Consider the following 24,091-nt stretch of genomic DNA (forward strand, 5'->3'; position numbering starts at 1 on the left):
TGATATCCTGAACGAAGATCCAACTTGGTGAAGTAAATCGATCCATGCAATTCATCCACTAATTCATCAATGACTGGAATGGGAAACTTATCTTTAATAGTGAGCTTGTTGAGCTCCCAATAATCTGGACACATGCGGTATGATCCATCCTTCTTGTGCACCAATACTATTGGAGCAGAGAAAGCGCTTTGACTAGGTTGAATTATACCAGCCTCTAGCATTTCTGTAACCATACGTTCAATTTCACTCTTTTGGGCATAGGGATATCTGTACAGCCTGATGTTTAGAGGAACACTTCTTGGAATCAGATGAATAGCATGATCATGATCACGAATAGGTGGGAGACCTTTGGGAGTCTCAAATACCTTGGAATGATTGTCCAAGACTTTTTGGAGATCTAGAGAAATAGATGATTCCGATGTGGAAGCATCGAGCGAACATAATTGTGCAATTACACCTCTTTGTTCCTTTTTTAGAAGCTTTGTCATACTGTTCCCCTGCAATACTCCTTAATTCAACTTCCATTCCTTCTGCAGAAAATTTCATGAAAAGTTCTTGAAAATTAAAAGCTATTGTACCCAAGGATTGTAGCCATTAGACTCCTAGTACAACATCATCACCTCCCATTGGAATGGAAAGCATTGGGCTAGTCAATACATATTCTCCCATGGATAGCTTGATATTATGGCACTTTCCAGAGCAATTTATCGTTCCTCCATTTGCAACCATCACTTGACACTCTGCTGCTAGATATAGGAAGCAATTCAATTCTTTTGCTATCTTACAATGAATAAAATTGTGGGTACTCCCTGAATCAATCAACACTATTACCTTTTTCTTCTTGATTTGTCCTTCTATCTTGATGGTTTGAGGAGTGGTAATTCTAGCCAACGCATTACAAGATATGGTCGAATCATTTCTTCTTTATCTAGGCTTTGTTCCTGGAGTATATCCTCTTCTTTTGACCTTTCTTGCTCCTTTTCTTCTTCTTCTTCACAATCTATGTAGAATAATTTCTTCTCAGCACACTTATGACCTTTAGTGTATTTGCTATCACAATTGTAACAAAGCCCTTTTGCTCTTTTTTCTTCCAATTGTTGTGGTGTCAACCTTATAGATTGTGGAAGACTAGGGGCAACAACACTTCCATCTTTATAGTTGTGAGTGGTATGCTTCCTGGTTGCCATAATTTTGCTTTCCATTTTTCTTGCTAACCTGAATGCCTTCTCTAATGAATCAGGTTCCCAAAGGCGAACATCATGTTGGATATTATCCTTTAAAGTCCCTATGAACACATCAATCCTATGCTCCTCTTGAATATTTCTTACCCTTATGTTCAATTTTTGGAACTCGTCAATGTGCTCCATTATTGAACCCTTTTGTTTGAGACTTATCAATTGGCTTAAAAAAATGTTTATTTTTGTATCCTCATAATTTTCTGTCAATTCTTCCGTAAAAATTGCCCAAGTGATAATTTGTTTACGAGAGCAAAGCCATTGATACCATACAAACTGATTTGGTTCCAAATATAAAGTTGCAATACGTACCTTTTGTGTGTTTTTCACATTATTGAGATTGAAAAATTTCTCCATCTGTAATATCCATGTTGCGGGATCCTTGCCATCAAACTTCCTCATATCAATTTTTGGAATATGGTGGGTTTTCGGTCCAACATTAGAGTCTATGAAATCATAATTAACATTTCTTTTGTTCTCATCATGTGTTTCCTTTACTACTCTTTCACCATTAGTAAGAATTTCTTGTAGAAACTTTGTCAAATATATCTTCAAATCTTCCATGCCTGTCTTCAAATCGTCCATCTTAGCTTCCAGGTCATTCATCTTAGCTTCTACACCTTTCTTTAAACAATCCATATTAACTTCTACGTCTTTCTTTAAACCATCCATCTTATCTTCTACATCTTTCTTTAAACCATCCATCTTAGATTCTGTTACTTTTTATGCAAGTGACACTTGTTGCACTTGGTCTCGTAATTTTGATATATCATGTTGCATTTCTTCCTTTGCTTCATGAGTCATGCTAGAGCTTTCAGGTTGCTTACTAAGTGTTTGCATTTTCTTTCCTCGGGGCATCAATTACTGATAATAATGCTTTACTATGCCCTTTGAATTCCTTCAAACTAATTTTTCAAACCAATCTTATGCAAAAATTAAAAAAAAAACTACACACATTTTTTTACTTTGTAGGAGCTGGATATTGAATCTGATGTATCTCTTTAATTTCGGATCATCCAGTTCTGAAATTGCGACTTGCAGTAGCCCTCTACATCCTCTTTCCAATGCCACCAGTCTGATCCAAATTGGATTCTCCTAGGAAGAGTTATGCCAAATCTCCCACAATGACCTGATTATAGACTAGTTCAGTAGAGCAAACTTGTACGACGTGCCGCGAGTCATTGTTTCGACCTTTGGCTCTGAAAAATATATTCAAGAAACTAAGTTCCATCCTCTTTCTGTACCTTCTTATGAAATTTCAATCCAATGCTGAGAGAGAAAGTTATGACGATTTTCCCCAGGTCACCTGTTTGGAATGTAATTCAGGAGTCTGCAAAAATACCAACTTCCTTAGATCATATCTCCGCAAATATAGTGCGAAAAGCTCTGAAATTTGGACCCGAGGTTTAGTGCGATTTCTTCTCAAATGGGTTTTTTTTTAGCTTCTGAAAAGTTGCAAAAAAAAATTTATAGTGAAAATGCCACAATTAACTATTTGGAGCAGCGAAACCCTAGAATCCAAAGCTCTGATACCAAATGTTATGAAACTAGCTCACAAAAAGATAGAAAAGATAGATCAACGCCTTATAATGCAGCCTCTTCGAGGGGGCAACCTCCTTTACATTACATAATTGAACAATTCTTGGATGATTCAAATGACAAAACCTCCTTTCTATATATAGGAGTCTAAGGAGTCACAATATAACCCAGTTGACCTAACAATAATAATATAAAGCCACAAAAATAACAATAGAGGGATTCTATGGGGCACAGTGATAACAATATGGGGACAATAGGGGCACAACAATATTAATAAGGGATACAACTACAATAGTAATGGGGTAATCACTAATATTATAGGGACCTAACACTTTATAGAAAGTAAGAAGCCATGTCATTAATAAGGATAAGTTGTAGCTATGAACATTATCATCCAGGCAGAACCTCCCACCTTTGAAGAAGCCTTGAAAGAACATGTTTGGAAGGATGCCATGGCCTAAGAGTATGAATTGATTACTAAGAATGATGTATGGGATGTTGTTCCTAGACTTAAAGGAAAATATATTGTGACTTCTACATAACTTTTCAAGATAAAGCATGGAGCTGATGGAATCATTGAGATGTATAAAGCAAGGTTCATGGCTCAAGGTTTCTTAAAGAAAGAGGGAGAAGATTATGATGATATATTTGCTCCCTTTGCCTGCTACAATACTATTCAATAAAAAAAAACCAACAAAGGCAAAGGAGCAACAACAAGGAACACTAAAGGAGCAACACAACAAAGTAATAACAAAGGAGTAGTAGCAAACTAGCAAATGCAAAGAAGCAACAACAAGGAATACTATAGGAGCACCACAACAAAGGAATATCAAAGGAGAAATAACAAAGAATAAAAAATGAGCATCAAAGGAATAATAGCAAAGGAGAAACATAAGGTGAAGGTGACATGAAAAACAAAGGAATGGTAAAGGAGCAACATCAAGGAACAACAAAGGAGCAACAAAGGAGTAGCAGCAAGGAAGAGAATGACAAACTAACAGCAACAAGGAAAAGAAGAAGTAAAATAAGGACAAAGGAGAAATAAGGGAATGACATTGGAGCAACAGTAAGGCAAAGAAGAACATTAAAAGAGCAACAAAGAAGGAGCAAGGTAAGGAAAAACACACAAGCAAGGCAAGGATGTTACAAGAGGCTATTGGAAAAGGAATACCAAGAGCAAGTAAGGTAGATTAGAAAATGTTAGTGTGTAACATAGATCAATTGAAGAGAGAGATGCAATGTATGTTACAATCTATGTGAATCAAATTGTTGAGCTTGTGATGCTTGGGATGTTGATGAGGTGGTGATGTTGTCTTATTTTGTTGTATGCATATGATGAGTGAGATGTTATGATGATTTTTTTTGTTGTGATGCAAGGCAAAGGCAAGACTCAAGGCTATTGAGGCAATGACATGAAGAAGTAGTGATACAAGATGTCGCAAAATGAATATATGGTTTTGGAGAGTAATGCATTACTTTCATATGTTGCATGCATATTGCTTAGATGGGAGAGTGAATGTTTTTACATATTTGTTATAATGTTATAATGTGTTTGTTGTTTTCTTATGTTGGAATTATGTTGATGTTGGTGTATTTAATCATTATAGATGGTTGAAAATAATATTTGAGCACTTATTTGTGTTATTATATTTAAAATATGAAGAGTTTGGAAATGAATGAGTGGAAGGCAAAGAGGTAAGCCTGTTCAATTCATATTCTTATGTGAAATACAAACAACCAACAAACTATCTTTACAAAATATGATGTTTTTGGAAGGGAGAGGATGTTAGAGATTTAGAGAGTATGTGAGTTGATTTTAGTTGTTTATTACATGGCACATATATAACAAAGGGGAAGCATATTTGAGGAGAAGAAGAAGCAGGAACAAATATGGAGATGTTTTCTTTATGTATTAGGGGGTTGTAGTCTCCTCTTAAGTTGCAGCTTGATAAATAACATGGTGGATCCTATTGAGGTATGAGCCTCTTGTGGGTGTATCTTGCAGCAAAAAAATTGAGGTAGCCTCGTCTAGGTAGGAGAGGGAGTAGGAGCTTGCCTTTCATCACAACAATAACAAAGTTGTGGTTTTCTCCTTGTATGGGTTTCCACTTAGTGTCCATATATGTTGCTATCATGTGCTGATGTGATGTTTTAGTTTACTTATTACTTGCTGCTTGCATAATAAATAAATTGGTAATTATGTGTTAATCTTCTCATTTTTTTTTAGTTGATAAGTTAAAAGGAATGTACTAAACTGATTCAGTGCCCCCCTCTCACTTTACTCAAGTTTTCATCAATTGGTATCAATTCCTTTGGTGTAAACCTAACATCTTAAAGGTAGACCTGATTAAGTCATGGACTATCAAAGTTTACCTGTGGTAAGTGCAACAAACTTTCATGAATGGAAAGATAAGTTGATATCTTATGGACCTGGTTTATAAAAGCTAGTATGTGATGATCAGGGTAAAGACTCTCTCTAAGCTCACTAAAATTCTTAATGTATAGTAATATTCACAATAAGGAACTTGACACATGATAGATTAACGACTCATGCATGAAGGAGACATTAGTAGCAACACTGTAGAAAAGGAGAAAAAAAGAAAAGGAAGAAAAAATATTGTTAAAAGGAAATTATTCAATCAAATGAGACTTTTTTTACTACTATAAATACATTTGATTCTCATGAATAAAAATTATTTGAAGAAAATTCAACCTTGACTTAGTCTTAGCTGAAATATAAAGACTAAGGAATGAAAGCAAAGACCATAAGAAACTGTTACAACTATGTGATGAAAGAGAACACAAATTCAAGGAGGAAATTGTTAATTCAAAGACACAACTTGAAGAGGAAAGGAAAATAGAAGAGATAATGAAAAGTCACTTTGTGTGTAAGATTAGAGTCTAAGATTATTTTAGCTAGAAGAGAGTTATATGAAAAGGTGACAAGTTATGTAAGCATTTAGAAGAGGACATTGTATCCATAAAGAACACAAAAAAGGAAGCCATAAAGGATGATGAAGTAGCCCAAAGAAGACCTACAAAATAAGAAGCTAGGTACAACATGATTTGTAAAAAAGAAAACAAAAATAAGCAGCAACATCAAGAGCCAAAGAATGAGATGAAGAGATGGTCATTTGCAAAAAGGTTATATATTGCACCAGAATGTAATACAAAGAAAATAGTTTAATCAACAAAAGATTCAACAAATAAGAAGGCTCCTTCAAGCAAGAAACAATAGTATACACTCATTCACTAGGTACACAAATCATTTCTATGGTTACTATTATCTATGTAATGAATTTGGTCATAGAGCTATTAAATGAAAAATGTATGTAAAGAAAAGTAGAAATGTCTCAAGAAAGCACACACCATTTGTTTCATTTCTTGGTCATATAAAATGTTATTTGTGTATCAATATAGAGCTATTAAATGAAAAATGTATGTAAAGAAAAGTAGAAATGTCTCAAGAAAGAACACACCATTTGTTTCATTTCTTGGCCATATAAAATGCTATTTGTGTATCAATCTTGGCCATATGGCCAAACTCTGCAAGCTGCTATATACCCTAAAGAGTTCTAGACAGAAAACTGAAGCAACTCCAAGTAGACAAGACAGTGAGTCAAAAGGAAATGCAGACAACAACAGAAGACAACCAACTGAGGTATGGAAGAGGAAGAAAAATGAGCAACCTAAAACTTCAATAGAAAAATAAAGTCATCATAGCTTAAGGGGAAGATTCTCAAGAAATAAAAAGAAGAATTCATTCAGTGTTAGAGGAGAAACAACATCTCACATGAAGAAAAACCCCAAAATATCTTGAAAAAGATCAAAAATTTGAGGAAGCAAACTCCTCTATTGAAAATATAATATATGTCAAGAATGGCCTTGTTAATGAAGAGAACAAAGATGTATATGAAAATGAAAATGCCTTAATTGAGACTTTCAAAATATCAGCTCACAATTGTTATGGAATGAATATTCCATCCAGTTTATTTTCCTATGAAGAACATGTATCACAGATGTTAGAAATTAGATTACATGAGCACTGAAGTGAAAGGGAAAAGTAGTAGATGAGGTGCTTTGTGACACAAAGAAAGATGGAAATACTAAGGCTAAGCAAAAAGAAAAGAAAAACAGGAAGTTTACAAAAACTAAGAAACAAATATTAAAGGGCAAAGAAATTGGTGTTAAAAGGTTGAAGTTGGCACCAATCACCAAATCCAAGCCTATGATTTTGTGTAAGTTCTACATGAAATGATACACAATGTTATTTCTCACATGATGCAAATCATGCAATTAAATGTGAGATATGCAACTTTATGTCAATCAATGTTGTTTTAAAGGGATATGAAATAAAACATAAAATGAAATCTATGCAGTGAAATGCTCAAACTTGAACAAACACATACACAAAATTAAAGGAAAGAATTAAAGGAAAGATTGAGTACATTAAAGGCATGTAGGCCACATGAAAAGAGCCATGGTGATATAAAGAAAACAATGCAGCATCAAATCAATATCATTATAGCAGAAATTTAATTGAATGGCAGTTTAGTTCATTTGTAGAAGAAGAAATCCCATCATACTTAGAGGGCATTCTCCATATCTGTGGAAAAGGACATACATGCTATAGAAAATGAGACTCATCAATCACATAGCAAGCAGCTACAAAAGAAAAAGGGAGAGAGGTTCATTATCATCAAAATAAAGAAAAGAAAACTAGGGAGAAGGTGTTAAAGTGCTTTTGTTATCAAATGAAGAAAGCTTTTGAAGCTCTAGGAAGTAATCAAATGTTAGTCAAATGAAAAGCTGCCACCTCATGAAATATCAAGCATATCCTTAAATATGACTTTATGTGAATTTCTAGGGAAAAAAGAAAAAAAAAAACAAAAAACAATTCAGCTATATCTAAGCACAAAGTTGGCCAGGAATATCAAATATTTTGGCAGGAAATTCTATCAAATACAATGTAAGATCTCTAAAGAAAACCAGAAGAAGGCAAAGCAATTAAAAGAGAAAAATAAAGAAACAAATACACACTATGCAAAGATAAGACAGTATCAAGATCATGCAAACAAGGATAAAGGCTAATTCACAAAAAAGAAAAACAAAGATAAAAGCTAATTCACAAGAAGGAGAGACTAGACCAGAGAGAGTCAAAGAAAATTGTATGATCACAAACATGGTATTTGTAAACAAAAGGAAATGCATCAAATTGTTCCAAGAAGTATTTCAAAATCTATCAAGTCGAGGTATAAAATGGTATTAAGTATGAGACTGTTGACTGAAGCTACGGAGATGACAATGACAGACTATACAAAGGCAGAGGTAGCAGGCATTATTGACAGAACGGCAAATAATTAAAATGCTAAAATGACAGAGAAGTAAGGCATCATATATTATTATATTAAAAATGTATTATTTACAGTGGCATACGCTGGTTATACATTTATTTGACTCCTTAATGAATATATGATGCATTGGCACATATTATCTGCCATAGGTTGAACATATATTTGTATTAAATATTATATGCTGCCTCCATATATAATTATATTGCAGCCTCCGCACACAATAAACAACGTTAGACATGGTTTATTCAAACGGAGAATTTTTAAATATTATTGGAGCGACCTTTATTCATTTTAGCACATAATTCATTGATTGCAGCAACGTTTATTCACTGCAGCGTATTATTCATTCATTGGAGAAGCATTTAAATGTGTATTATGGAGCAGTGCATTATTCATTCATTGGAGCATGTATTATTCATTGCAACAAAGACACTGGAGAGCGTTCAAATCTGTATTATGGACAGTCTTTAAATGTATATTAATTACAAACGTTAATATTATTGGGCAATGTTTATTGGTATATTGCAAGCACTCGGGGAGAGCATTGATACGATACATTATTCATGCAACACTTAAGGAATGCGTTATTCATTATTCATGCAGCACTTAAGTAATACAATACATTATTCATGCAACACTTAAGAAATGCATTGTTGATACGATACTTTATTCATGCATATAAAGGAATGCAGCTTATTAATGGTGCGTATTAAAGAATACTGAAAGGAGTGTTCATTAATATCAATGCCAACATTCATTAATATTCATACTAGTATTCATTAATGTTAGATGGAGAGTTTTTTAGGTATCTATTTAAGAGTGATATTACAATGTGGATGGAAAACTATATTTTAATGAGATAGTGTGATTTTTTGGGTTTTTCTGGTTTAATTTTTCTAAAATAGGATAAAAATTTATTGAAATTATAAATTTGATAAGTAATTTCTACACAATTTAAGTGCCTTCAAATTTTTTCAGAGTGATGAATATGGCAAATCAAAATTTCACCTCAAATTTTTCATTATAAATACTCTCCTCACATATATTTGCAACCTTCTGCCTTTTTATACCACATATATTTTTCCTTTGAATGAATACTTTCCAAATATATAACAACATTCTCTTTTATAGGATAACTTTCTCCTTTATAACTACTTCCTCTTTTTTTTATAAAAATATATATATATATAAACAAGTGCTTTACAAATATATGACAACGTTCTCCATTTTTTTATAACAACATATTTTTTTAAACGAGTGCTCTCCAAATATATGACCACGTTCTCTTTTATAGTGTAGTTTTCTCCTTTATGACCGCGTCCTCTTTTATTTGCAGTATTCACATTTATGACAACAATGCCTTTTTGGTCAACCAGCAATGCTTTCATGGTTATTTCATTTAGCATTGGAGCAACTTTTAAATTGAGTTTTATAACTGGAGCAACCTATTTATAAATGTAGGAGCTTTTAGGGTTTTATGTCTAATTTGGACAAAGTAATATTATTGGAGAGCATATTGTAAATAAAAAGTTGGCTTTTTTGGTTTATATTATTTTATTAATGTTGGTAACATTGTAAAATTAACTAGATTGGTTGATAGGATGTCCTCTCAAATAAGAGCTCAAATGTAGTGATGACTATTTACTAATTTACTAATATGATTTAGTTAAAGTAATTTTTTTATATAATTGTAATTAGAGTAGTAATTTTTTTTCTTATAGGAAAATTTGGGCAGATCAACCCTGAAGGGCAGAATCAAATCCCCTATCAACCTTCTTAATGGAATCAAATTCCTATCAACCAGCCAGATCAACCTTAGAATCAAATTCCTATCAACAAGCCAAGAAGGGAATCAAATCCCTATCAACTAGTGTGCCCACACTATGAGGGCCTAATGGAATGAAATCTAGCCAAGACTATCAGGGCCTACTGGAATGAAATCTAGCGAGATCAACCCTGAACTCCTCAAGGGAACCTCCCTAAGGGAATCAAATCCTGATCAACCAACCAGATCAACCTGGAAGACAATCAAATAGAGGAGGCCAAGCTATCAGGGCCCAAGGGAATGAAATCCTGCTAGATCAACCTTGAACCCTGAATGGAATCAAATCTAGATGGCCTAACCCCAAAGAGGTCTAGGAGAATTGACCCTGTAACCTCCAAATCCCAGAAGCACTTAACAACAAGACTCTACAAATTAAAGTAACCATTTATACCTATGAAACACATTTATTTATCACATAAAACTTATTTATAGGGAAATAATGCTATTATCATATGGAATGCATATTACATTATTAAATGTAACACATCTATATGTAATTTCATGACAAGTGCCACATGATATGGAATAAGTAGCATGACATGATCATTGACAGAATGTCATTAAAAATAGAATTCATGATGCAACATGATGAAGAATTCATTAAATAGAATTCAATGCAACAATGAATAGACATTTTCCAATCTATACGCATTCTCCAATCCAATGTAGCACCATGATCGTGAAGAATTGAGTATGCAGAATTCAAAGTAGAAGCGTTATGTAGAGAATGAAGAAAACACTGTTATTGCTATGCGTTGAAGTAGGTACAGTAAAGTAGCTCAAAGAAGGGCCCAGTTGTACAGAGCTTTGCCATGCCAGGCTGTCTATCAAGTGTTGGGCATACTGTGGATAGGCCTGCCAATATTGGAAGGAAGTGAAAATTACAATTTATTAGTTCTTATATAGGCAACATAATTTCAGAAATCAAATACCTCAAGAAAGCATATGTTGTCATGCCTTGTAGTGGAGTGGTGCCGGTGAAATGAAATACATACTCCCATCAAAATATAAAGCCATTCACTTTTTTAAGTCTTACCTTAGCTTTGCAAAGATAATGAGTCTGGGGAGGAATCCAAGAGTCATGCTTTATTATTTTCCACATCTTGTACTAAAAAATACACAAGTTGGTTTTAGAGTCAAGGAAATTGAAAAGGTTGTCTAGATTATTTTGCAGCTATTGTATTATTGCCAATTGGAAAGGAAAACACACATATCATCCACATGTCAAGATTTTAGTTACACAATGTAAATGCTTTTTGAAAGCTTTGTAGCATTTTATGTAGGATATGGTTTTACTATAGCTGGAGATGGTGGAGTCACAACTGATCTTTTGTCTTTGGTAAATAAGAAATAGAGGGATGATAGTTACAATTGCTAGAAGAATGTGATGCCTTAGGAGGTATTTCTCCATAAGTGACAAAGTTTGAAGGAGGATGATATTCCAATTTCATATCTATTCTTGAAATCCCCAAATATTCATCATGTTGGAGGATTGTCATTGACATCTTGCAAGTTACATGTAGCAATTAGTAAGTCATACACACTCATATCAACAGAGGTGCTCTTTCAATTGATATTTCCAACATAAACCTCATGAGAGCAACATAATTGGCTTGAAATATAAATCGGATGTCTACATATGGAAGATCAACATAATCAATATGAAGAATAACTTACCTTTTATTCATTCCTCAACCCTCTTGCCATTGATGTCAAAGGGGGAGGTAAGTAGAGAAGTGTTTTGCCATCAATGCCAAAAGGGGAGATTGATGGCATTGTTGTCATTGATGGCAAAAGACCAACAAAGGAAAACTAGTAGCAACAATGAACACTAAAGGAGCAGCACAACAAAGGAATATAGCAAAGGAGCATTAGCAAGGAACAACAAATGAGCAACAAAGGAATAGAAAATGAGCAACATAAGGTGAAGGTGATATGAACAACAAAGGAAGAAAAAAGGAGCAACAACAAGGAACAATAAAGGAGTAGGAGCTAGGAACATAATGACAAAGGAACAATAGAAAAATAAGAAAAAGAACCACAAAGGAGCAGCGAAGAAAAGACAAAGGAATGAAAAAGGAGTAGCAACAAGGCAAAGAAGAACACTAAAGGAGCAACAAAGAAGCAGCAAAGAAAAGAGAAACAAAGAAGCAACAAGGCAAGGATGTTGCAAGAGACTATTAGCAAAGGAATAACAAGAGAAAGCAAGTTAGAATAGACAATGTTGCAGAGTTTAGTGTGTAACATAGATCAGTTGAAGAGAGAGATGCAAGGTATGTTGCAAAAAAGGCTTTTTGAGCTTGTGATGTTTGGGATTTTGATGAGCTGGTGATGTTGGCTTATGTTGTTGTATGCATATGACGAGTGAGATGTTGAGATGAAAGAAAATTGTTGTGATGTAAGTAAAAGGAAAGACTCCATGGAAAGCAAGGAAAGACTCAAGGCTACTCAGGAAATGACATGAAGAAGTAGTGATACAAGATGTTGCAGAACATATATATGGCTTTGGAGAGTGATGCATTACTTTCATATGTTGCATGCATATTTCTTACATGGGAGAGTGAATGTTTTTACATGTGTTATGATGTTATAATGTGTTTTTTTATTGCATATGTTGGCATTATGTTAATGTTGGTGTATTAATCATTATAGATGGCTTAAAATAATATTTGATCACTTATTTGTGTTATTATGTTCAAAATATGAAGAGTTTGGAAAATAATGAGTGGAAGGAAAAGAGTCAAGAGTGCTCACTTCATATTCTTATGTGGAATACAAACAACTAATAAACTATCTATATAAAAAATGTTGTTTTTGGAATGCAGACGATGTTAGGGAGTTAGAGATGTTGTTTTTGGAAGGTAGAGGATCTTAGAGAGTTAGAGAGTATTTAAGATGATTTGATTTGAGTCGTTTATTACCTCACATATATAGAACAAATGGGAAGTAGATTTGAGGAGAAGAAGAAATCAGAAACATAGATGGAGATATGCAGATTTCTAGACGAGGTAACCAACACATTGGTGTTTTCTTTTTGTATTAGGGGATTGTAGTATTCTTTCAAGTAGAAGCTTGATAAATAATAGGTTGAAGTCTCTTGAGGTAGGTGGCTCATGTGGGTTGTAACCTGCAAAAAAATTATGGGAGTTGGAGGTTCCTTGCATGTTGTAGCTTGCATAAAAAATGAGGTAGCACCCTCATGTAAGTGTATAGAAAATCAGATGTAATAAGTGAGTAGGAGCTTGACTTTTCATCACAACAATAACAAAGCTATGATTTTATCCCTTTATGGGTTTCCACTTTTCCACATGTGTTGCTATCATTTGCTCATGTGATGTTTTGGTTTACTTAATACTTGTTTCTCACATATTAAATCAACTGGTCATTATGTGTTAATTTTCTCATTTAATGTTTCATTTAATCAATTAAAATAAAATAATTTTAATGACCATGAATGTACTAAACTAATTCACCTTTAGTTTAGTCAATGTTTCATCACTTGCTACTAGTCAAGGATGGTGTTTCATCACTTGCTACTAGTCAAGGATGGACCCTTCACCAGATGGATGACTGCATTTCTTCATGGCATACTATATGAAGAAGTATATGTTGAGAAGCCTCAGGGATTTGAAGTGAAGTACAAGAAGACACATGTTTGGAGGTTGAAGAAAGCTCTATATTTCTTGAAGCAAGACCCCAGAGCCTCGTGTGCCCACATTGATAGTTACCCGGTGAAGCTTGGATTCACCAGAAGCAATGCTCATGTGAACCTCTACTTCAAATTGGTCCAAGGTATGCCTCTAATTTTGGTTTTATATGTTGACGATCTATTCTTGAAAGATAGTGAGCCTTTGATGCTTGAATGTAAGAGGGAGATGGCCTTTAAGTTTGAAATGAAGGATCTTGGTATGATGCATTAATTTCTGTAACTAGAGGTGTGGTAAAGACCCAATGAGATTTTCCTTTCTAAAGAAAAATATGTCCTGAAGCTTTTGGAAAGATTTGGAATGGTAGAATGCAAGTCCCTAGCCACACCGATGGAGATAAACTTCAAGAAGTTGCGTGGATATGTTGTTGAACCTGACTTGGAAAACCCTTCTGAGTACCAACAATTGATTGGGGCATTGATGTTCCTTGTGAACATGCGTCTGAATATATGCTTTGTAGTGAACACTTTGAGTCAATTCATGACTCAGCCCCTTCATGCACACTGCATTGTTGCTAAACACGTACTGAGATATTTGCATGGGATGATTAACTTTGGTCCGAGATACACTTCCAGAGATGTACGACTTTACTTATACAATGATGCTCATTGGGACGAAAATGCTATTGACACGAAAAGCACATCAAGGTGTTTCTTTAGTTTGGGTTTCGCCCTGATATCTTGGATGAGCAGGAAACAAAATTCCGTAGATTTAAGCATGATCGATGCATAGTACATTGCTGCTAGCATGGCTATTTGTGAGGCAGTTTGATTGAGAAAGCTCTTTAGAGATCTGTTTGAGCAGGTCCTTGATACCACCATGATATATTGCGACAAAAAGAGTGGGATCCGATTGGCAAAGAATCTCGTATTTCATGATAAGTCCAAGCATATTGAGATAAGGTATCATTATATATGAGACATGGTGCAGAGAGAAGTTGTAAGGCTCCATCATATTTTCGATTGATGATCAGATAGTTGATATACTCACCAAGGCGTTTCTGAAAGGGAAGTTCTTGGTCTTCAGAGAGTAGCTTGGACTGAGGGATGTGACCCTCTTGGGTAAGGATCTTGACTGATTGAGAACATTGAGCTTGATCTTCCCCCTCGTTGAGCTCCTAGGGTGGGAATGTATCAGTAAGGGATCGTGGGGTTAAGGGATCTATGGACAATAGGATAGGGTATTTATCCTTACCCTTATGATAATTGGATCTCGCCCATTGTCTCTTTGACATAGTATACCCCAATTGGAATCCTACCCAAAAGCTGGGTTGTTGGGATTGGACCTACCAAACTGGTGAATGGGTTGAGGTGACTTGATATAGGGTGTATCCTTACCTATGTAGTAAGTAGATCTCGCTCAAGTCTTGGATGTAGGTGTAACAAACTCGTGTTAAATTTTCATGTAATAAAGGATAATAATGGAAAAATAAGACCAATATCACGAGATATGTATTCCAAGCTGAATGTTGGGAAAACACTTTAGTGGGTATCACTTACGGTTTATGAATGTCCGTGGAAATTGGCAAAGGCATTGGAAAAAGAAAAGAGGCAATAAATGGAATTTAATAATGAGAAATAAAGGAAAATATGAGAAAATGAATGTGAAGGGACACAAATTTTCGTGCAAGGGAAATTATAGGAAAATGAAGAAAAAGGAGACATCAGTGATAAAAAGGCATCAAAGAAATAATTCACAACTTTTGCCAGTTCAATTTTGGCTCTCTCTTTTCATTCTATCTCTTTCATACTCTTGCACACTTAGAGTATTCTTGGAGAATTTTAGCATTCACTTGGATTTGGAGAAGGAAAGCAAAGGAAAAGTAAAGGAAAACAAGGGACCACAAGGAAAAGGTTAGATCAACAACTTTAGCAGGAAGATCTTGTAGGTAACAGGTTGCATGTGTAATTTCCTTGCTGGGATGTGAATACATGGTACATGCATTTGTCTATTTGGTTCATTTGTTGTCATTGGCATGAGTTTTTCCTAGTTTGACAGTGGTTTCAACCTTTCCTTGTCATTTCTTGGATAACCATGGGGTGATGGGATTCATTCTTGGTTGAGCTTTGGATTTACGGAAGGTTTTGGAATCGAGTGAGGTGGTCTCAAGAAAATCCAAAGGGTTGGGGGTGGAGATGGTTTTCTCCAAGAAGCCCTCAACAGGTGGGCAGAGACAAGAAAATTCCTCAAGGTATGGTGAAGAAATTTTGAGGCATCCAAACTTGGTTTGGTTTTGTGATCTCGAGGCCGATTTAGGTGAGATCATGATAGCTTGAGGGTGGAGGTGATTTAACCTCTGGAGTCCCTAGTTGACTATGAATTGGTTAATCTAATGAGATCCCACATTCATGCCTTGAATATGGCACGGGGGTGATTCACTGAAACAAATATTTGGTTCAACCAAATCTATGGTTGGGTGGTACGTGGAAGTCCTTGAATTGGTTGGCTTTTGCATAAGTTAATATGAGTTATTGTTCTAATGTAATTAATGAGAACATGTACTTTGTATTATGTGGTTTTTATGGATAATTTTTCATGGTTTCTATTATGGTTATATGTTGTTTATAAGCATGATTCTATGATGTGATCTAGCTATGGCTCTTGTTCATAATTTGATAGTTTATTGAATGGTTGATGAATGCATGGGATAAAAAGTATTGTTGTATCTAGATTGAGAAAACATTGAACCTTCTTGGTGATTCTTAGATGAATTTTAGCAGTTTATGATGAGATATGCATTCATGACTTGTAGCTTTCACATTTACCATATGTTTGACGAAATGTCTATCATGTACTAGGCATGTTCTAGTTAATATTTTGTTTATGTTTTGAATTGTTATCCTTGTTGTCCCCTTAGTTATGACTTTGGAATTTTACAGACAATTTTGAGTAATGGTATAGAGGCATGCCTAAAAAAGTGGCATAGATGTTGCAACTGCATGCACAAAACATGGAATTTTTTTATCATAATCACATGCACGTAGGCTTATGGGTGCAGTTGGAGCCTCATAACCACATGCACAGTGTGTCAAGGATGCACTTGGGGGGTGAAGTCAATGAAAAAGAGTTCCAACTCAGGGATTGATCACTTGGGGTGGTTTGCAGGGCCTTGTGTGGTCTGTAGTCCCTAAGGGATGGATGTAAGTTGTGAGTTAGTCAGCCTCAATTCCATAACTGGAAATTGGAGGTTGGGTCATATCATAGTGACACTCAACTCATGTTTACCTTGGAAAGCTTGTAAAAGTGGGTAAATGAGGGAGGGGGCGTTACTGGGTGGTATCATAGCTTCAAGTTCAAACATTTGGACTTGATGAGCTAAATGTATATTGTTCTACATGCATTATGATGGTTATGTTTATCATGCATGTGGTTATTATTGCAGTCTTGTGTTATTATGCATGATGTTGATGTGTCAATGTCATGATGTATGTATATGTATCATGCTAATCTAGAATGATTTGTGCAGATGGGTTAACCTCCCCTAAACTTCACTAAGATATGATTTTGATTATGTTTCTATTTGATTTATCTAACATGGTATGTTTGCAGGAAGAAGAAGATCATAGATGACAAGAAGAATGGTGGATTGTAGTTCACGTGAACTCTCCTTACAGATCAATTGAGCAACAAGGAGATGAGTATTCTCCTAATATAGCAGATACATTGAGAATTTTGAAGGCAGAAATCAAAAGTTGCAAGGCAGATAATAGCAGGCTGATTGAGACACAAGAAAGGCTTGCCAAAGCTCAAGAAAAGCAAGCCAAGGTTAATGCAATGATCCTTCAGAGCCTATCAAATTTGTAGGTAAAGGGACAATCAATGATTATTCATGGATGGGACGAAAGGACTAATGGGGCACATGTTATTAGGTCTCGATCATGATACATGTTGGACAAAGATGATACTGTCAGAGGTGGTAAAAGGTTGGAAACACCTGACATGAGAGGTAGTTATTTTGGATTCTATTCTAGTTTTGGTTCAAAGAGACATCATTGTCATTGCGCCTTCATCCTTATAGGAGGAGTGAGAAGCAATATTTACCAAAGGCGTTCAAGAAAGTCAAGCCTACTATTTTTAACGGAGAGATGAAGAAATAAGAATATGCAAAAGCATGACTATTTGGGATGAAGAAGTTCTTCAGATTGCATGATTATTCAGAGAATATGAAAGGCAAGATAACGATATTTAGTCTCAAGGGAAAGGAAAATATCTGGTGGAAAGGTGTGAAGCGTGTTAGAGGCATCAAGGTAGAAGAGTTGAGTTGGCATGAGTTTGAAAGACTCTTCAAAAAGAAGTACTTGTCTAAGAGATATTATGGCAGAAAGGCCAAGGAATTATATGATTTGAAGATGGGTTCCATGACAGACGAAGAGTACATGAAAAAATTATAGAGTTGTTGAGGTATGTGCCTTATCTCGAGGATGAGAAGAAAAAGGTCCAAAGGTTCATCAATGGAATTCCATTAGCATTCAAGGATCAAATTGAGTATGATGAGCCTCAATCACTAGAGGAAGTCAGCGGGAAATTGAAGCATTGTTATGAGCAATCAAAGCACAAGTCTGAACCTAAGTGTGATTGGAAAGGGAATGAGAAGGCTAAAGAAAAATGGCCTCAAAAGCGAGGAAGACCTCAGGATGTAGGTGAGAAATAAAATGTGGCTCCTTAAAAGAAAAGTTTAATGCAACTGAGAAGGGACATGGACCTTAGCCTTGAGAGAATCAAAATAAAGGTAGTGGTAGAGAATCATTGCAGTGTTGGATTTGTGGCAAAGACCATTGCAAGAAAGATTGTCTATTATACTAGGGTGGTGGACCACAAATATAGAGTGCTTAGGAGGTACATACAGTTGGTGATGTTGGTTAGAGAATTCCTATGATCTATGAAACACTTGATAACAGGCAGGAAAACCATCAAGCATCCATTATTGATGGAAGGTAAGCTTCGCGATCGAGTTGTTTCCATTTTGATTGATCCTGGATCTAATTATAGTTATGTTAGTCCTGACCTAGTGGATAAGTGTGGCTTGAATAAAAAAGTGCATGGACAGTCTTGGCTGGTGTAGTTGGATACAAGGACCAAGAAAAGAGTTCATCATTGCATGAGAGCTTGTGCATTTGAGTTGAATGGTATGCCTACATCAACACATCTAAATGTGATTCATTTGGGATCATATAGTATCCTTTTGCACATGGATTGGTTGCTTACTCACAGGACCAAGATAGATTGCTATGAAAAGGCTATTGATACTTGGATGATGATGGGGAGAAAAGAATTTTGTAGGGAAAGAATAAGCCCACATAAGTGAGAATGGTTTCAACCATGAAAGATAAGTACAATTATAGGAAAATTTGTGTATTGTTCGCAGTGCATGTTACCAGTGACAAGGACAAAGATTTTGAGGTTGATGAAGTCCTAAAGAGGTACCATTTTTTGAAAAAAATTCAAAATGTGTTTTCTGCAGATATTTCAGAGCTACCACCTCATAGGGAAGTGGATTTCTCTATTGAGTTGGTACCAGGAGCAACACCATCATCAAAGCCACCTTACAAGATGAACACCCCATAGTTGGTGGAATTGAAGTTGCAGCTTAAGGAAATGCTTGATAAGGGACACATAAGGCCAAGTGTGTCGCCTTGGGGTGCAACATTGTTGTTTGTAAAGAAGAAGGATGGTACTCTCAGATTGTGCATTTATTATAGGAAGTTGAACAAGATGACGATTAAGAAAAGGTACCCATTGTTGTGGATTGATGACTTGTTTGATCAGTTGAAGGGAGCAACAATGTTTTAAAATAATTATTTGAGATCAGGGTATCATCAGGTGCACATCAAAGAAGAAGACATCTACAAGCTCGCGTTCTGTACGAGGTATGGGAATTATGAGTTTGTGGTGGTTCCTTTGGTCTTACTAATTCTCCAGCCACTTTCATGTGTTTGATAAATAATGTCTTGCATCCTTACATGGACAAGTTTGTGATAGTGTTCATTGATGATATATTGATATACTCCAAGGATGAGGAGGTGCATGCAGAGCACCATAGCAACAATGTTGAGATTGTTGAGAGAGCATCGGTTATATGCCAAGCTTAACAAGTGCAAATTATTTCAGTATCAGGTTCATTACTTGGGACATGTTGTTTCTAGGGAAGGGATAGCAGTGGATCCAAAAAATATGAAAGCTATCATGTAGTGGCCAAATCCTAGGAATGTTGATGAGGTCAGATCATTCATGGGACTAGCAGGTTATTACAGACAGTTCATCAAGAACTTCTCAATGATTGCCTATCCTATCACATATTTGCAAAGAAAAGGAAAGAAGTTTGAAGCATTTACTTACAAATGCTCCAGTTTTGAAGATTGCAGATCCTGATAAGGAGTTTGTAGTCTATACAGATGCTTGTAGGAAAGGTCTTGGTGAAGTCATGATGTAGGAAAGACAAGTGGTATGCTATGAGGCAAGAAACCTGAATGAGCATGAGCAAAAATATGTGACTCGTGATCTTGAGTTGGCAGCTATCATTCATGCCTTGAAGATGTGGAGGCATTATCTTCTTGGTAGGAGGTTTATTCTGCTGAGTAATCATAGTGGACTGAGATACTTATTTGACCAACCTAATCTGAATACTAGGCAAGCTAGATAGTTGGCTATCCCTAGTCAGTTTGATTTCTTGATCAGGTACATTAAGGGCAAGGAGAACAAGGTTGTAAATGCTCTAAGTAGGAAAGTGTAGGTGAAGCATATTTCAACTGTGAGCTCTTATGGGACATATTTACAAGAGCGAATCTTGCAGGTAGGGAAACATGATGAGAGGTACCGACAACTGAAGCAGAGGTTGCACTAGCAAGGTGAAGGTGATAGAGATGAGGAGTATCACCTCGCGGCAGATGGCTTGGCAAGAGTCAAGAACAAGATTTATGTGGCATATAATAGTGAGCTTAAGAATATTATCTTCAGGGAGTTTCATGCCAAGTTGTATTCAAGTCACTCAAAATTTTAGAAGACTTTGACAACAGTTAAGAAATTCTATCATTGGCCGAACTTGAAGAAGGAAGTGGATGAGTTTGTTGCTAGATGTTTGGATTGTTAGCAGGTGAAAGATGAGTGTAAGAATCTAGTTGGTTTATCACAAGCTATTCCAATTCCAAAATGGAAATGGGAGGTCATTTCCATGGAATCCATTACAGGTTTTTTGAGGACATTGCAGCAACATGATTCAATCATGGTTGTGGTTGATAGATTAAGTAAGGTAGCTCACTTCATTATAGTGAAGTCTACGAATTCAGCTAGTGAGATAGCCCAAGGAGATAGTGAGGTTGCATGGATTTCCCAAGAAGATCATATCAGACAGATATGCCAAGTTCACTTCCAGGTTTAGGAAGGAGTTGTTTGTAGGCTTGGGGATAGAGTTAGCTTTCAATACGACTTATCTTCTGTAGATAGATGGATAGATAGAGATGGCAAATAAGATTCTTAAGGATATGTTGAGGATGTATGTCATGCATCAACAAAGGAAGTGGGAGGATTCACTACAATAAAATAGGCAATTTGCACTAGATTTAGCACCAGATTTTAGTGCATTTTTTCTCAATTGGGATGAGCAGCCTGGCGCTAAATCTGGCTCTATTGTACAATTTTTAAAGCATACTTTTTTGCACCAAATTTTGCATTTTTTTTAACACCAAATTTTTCATCATATTTTGCACCAAGATTTGCATTTGGTTTTAAAGAAAGTTTTGCTTCTAGTTTTGTGCCATTTTTGCATCTATTTATGCATCATTTTTTGCTTCCTAATTTGTGCCAGTCTTTCCTTCTAGTTTTGTGTTGTAATTTTCATCGAGTTTTATACCATCTTTTGCATCTGATTTAGTGCCTTTTTTTGCATCCATTTTGGGCTGGTTTTTGCATCTAGTCTTATGCCATTTTTTGCTTCTAATTTTGTACTTATTTTTACATCTATTTTTGTGCCATTTTTTCTGCCTCTTTTACACTTATTTTTGCATCCAATTTTGTACCATATGTTGAAGCTGATTTAGTGCCAAATTTTGGCATCCATTTTTGCACCATTTTTTGCATCCACTTTTTCGTTTTATTTGTCTCCCTTTTTTTCATCTTATTTTGCACCATATTTTTCATCTAATTTTGCATCCAATTTAGCATCATTTTTAACACCATTTCTTGCATCCAATTTTTCATCCTTTTGAGCATCTAAATTTGCATCCTATGTTGAACCATGTGTTGCGTCCTCCTTTGCATCCCATTTTGTGTATGATGTTACGCTCAATTTTGAGCCATTTTTTTGTCTACTTTTTCACTTGTTTTAGCACCATGTTTTGAATCATTTGTTTCACCGCATTTTGCATCCAATGTTGCATCCAAATTTGAGCCATTTTTATGCCCATTTTTGCACCACTTTTTCTACTTTTGTGTCCAATTTTGCACCATTTTTTCTACTTTTGTGTCCAATTTTGCACCATTTTTTTATGTCCAATTTTGCATCATTTTTGGTGTCTAATTTTGCATCCTTTTTGGCATCCAAATTTGCATCTTTTTTTCTGCCACATTTTTGTGTCCACATTTGCATCTCATTTTGCACCTAGATTTTAGTTTGAATTTTCATTTAGTTATGCACCATTTTTGGCATCCTTGGTTTGACCCTTTTCTAGTCCCATTTTGAATCTTGTTTTATTTCTATTCTTACATCATTTTTGCACCCAATTTTGCACCCTCATTTTGGTGTCCATTTTTGAATCCTTGTTTGTGCCCAATTTGGTATCCTTTTGTATGCCGTGTTTTGTTCCCTTCTTTGTGTCTAGTGTTTCACCCTCTTTTAATTCTACTTAAAAACCCTTTTTGTGTAATTGTTTTCATCTTGTTTTGATGGCTAATTTAACATCCAATTCTACTTCCAATTTTGCATACATGGTTATACCCACTTTTGGCTTCTTGTTTAGAGTTTTAATTTTATTTCTATTTATGACCCCCTTTATGGGTTCATTTCACTCATTTCAATTACATAGTGAAATATATTACAGTTTCTAAATATCATTTTGCTGTAGGATTTAATGCATGGTTAGATGAACATAAAACCCTCTTAGTTTATCTTGGAAACCTAGGACATACTGATTAAGAGAAAGGTTGTTCTAAGGTTGAGGATTCTTAGTAGATCAAGATGTAGAGTATAGAATAAGAAAAAGAGAAGGAAATCTTGTGAGTGCTCGCATGCAAGTCTTGTTGGAGTTTTTAGTGTAGCTGGGAAGCGCTCTTACCTAGCTCAAAAGCTTGGTCCTACACATAAGAGAGAGAACAAAGAAACCTTCACAACATAATATCTTGATAATGGAAACTATCAGAAACATATAAATATTATTGATTAAATAAATATAAACCAAAATCATGTACATTCACTAGGTAAATAGAATAAGTAAAGAATGAATAACAACATATGGAAGGAAGAACAATCAATCTATGTTAATAGAGGAGTTGGAGGAAAGTTACAACCATCAACTGCAGTTGCAACACTACCTCCCCCAACTCCTAGCTCCAAAACTCCCCCTCTCAAGATAGATCTCAGCAGCCTGACAATACAAGAATTCCCATCATTTTCTCAATGGCCAAGCCTCCAATATATAGGAAAGTAAAGGCTACGAAGATTTCACAAATTCCTCATTAGTTCAATTTGGGAAAAATATTTTGGGTGAATAATGTTTCCTCATATAAAAATGGTTGTTTCCACTTTTTAGATGCTTTTGTGCTCAGGAAAAAGCTTCCCCATGCTTTATCGCTCTTTCCCACTTTTGTATGCTTTTATTTTTTATGAAAAAGCTAAATATGAGGATAAAGAGATCACATTCCACCATATGAGTTTCTGAAAGTGAACAAGAGTGTCACATTCTAGTTAACTTGATATTTTTTCCTCGTGACTGAATGAGAATTTTGGTAACAAAAATTAGATGAAGGGGAAAACTTGTTATAGACTGGGATAACATGGTCCTCATGGTACATAACTTGCATTATAGTCTTATATAGTCTAGGAGAAAGGGATATTTCAACCAACAACATATTATTCTCCTCCAAGATGATGAGGAGGTATTTTCATGTATAACACATTTAAGAAGATATCACAATTCAAATTGATAACTTAATATTTGTAAACAAATTTAAGGGTAATTGACAACATTCATCAAAAAGATAGAAGTGTCCTCATATATAACAATTCTCCATCAAAAAATCATTTACAATTTTCAATATACATATATGACTACCAAATCAACACTTATCGTAGATATCATTATTCCAAGATAAATTCACAACATTACATCCAAAAATAGTAATATTATCATACATAATGATTCTCCATCAAAAAGCATTGACAGTTTTCAACACATATATAAAGTAACAAGATAATAATAATAATATCCTCATCATATTTAA

Source organism: Pinus tabuliformis, chromosome 5_2 (assembly GCF_031772625.1).
Source record: "Pinus tabuliformis cultivar Carrire ecotype Pingquan chromosome 5_2, CPIR1, whole genome shotgun sequence".
Classification (NCBI taxonomy): Eukaryota; Viridiplantae; Streptophyta; class Pinopsida; order Pinales; family Pinaceae; genus Pinus; species Pinus tabuliformis.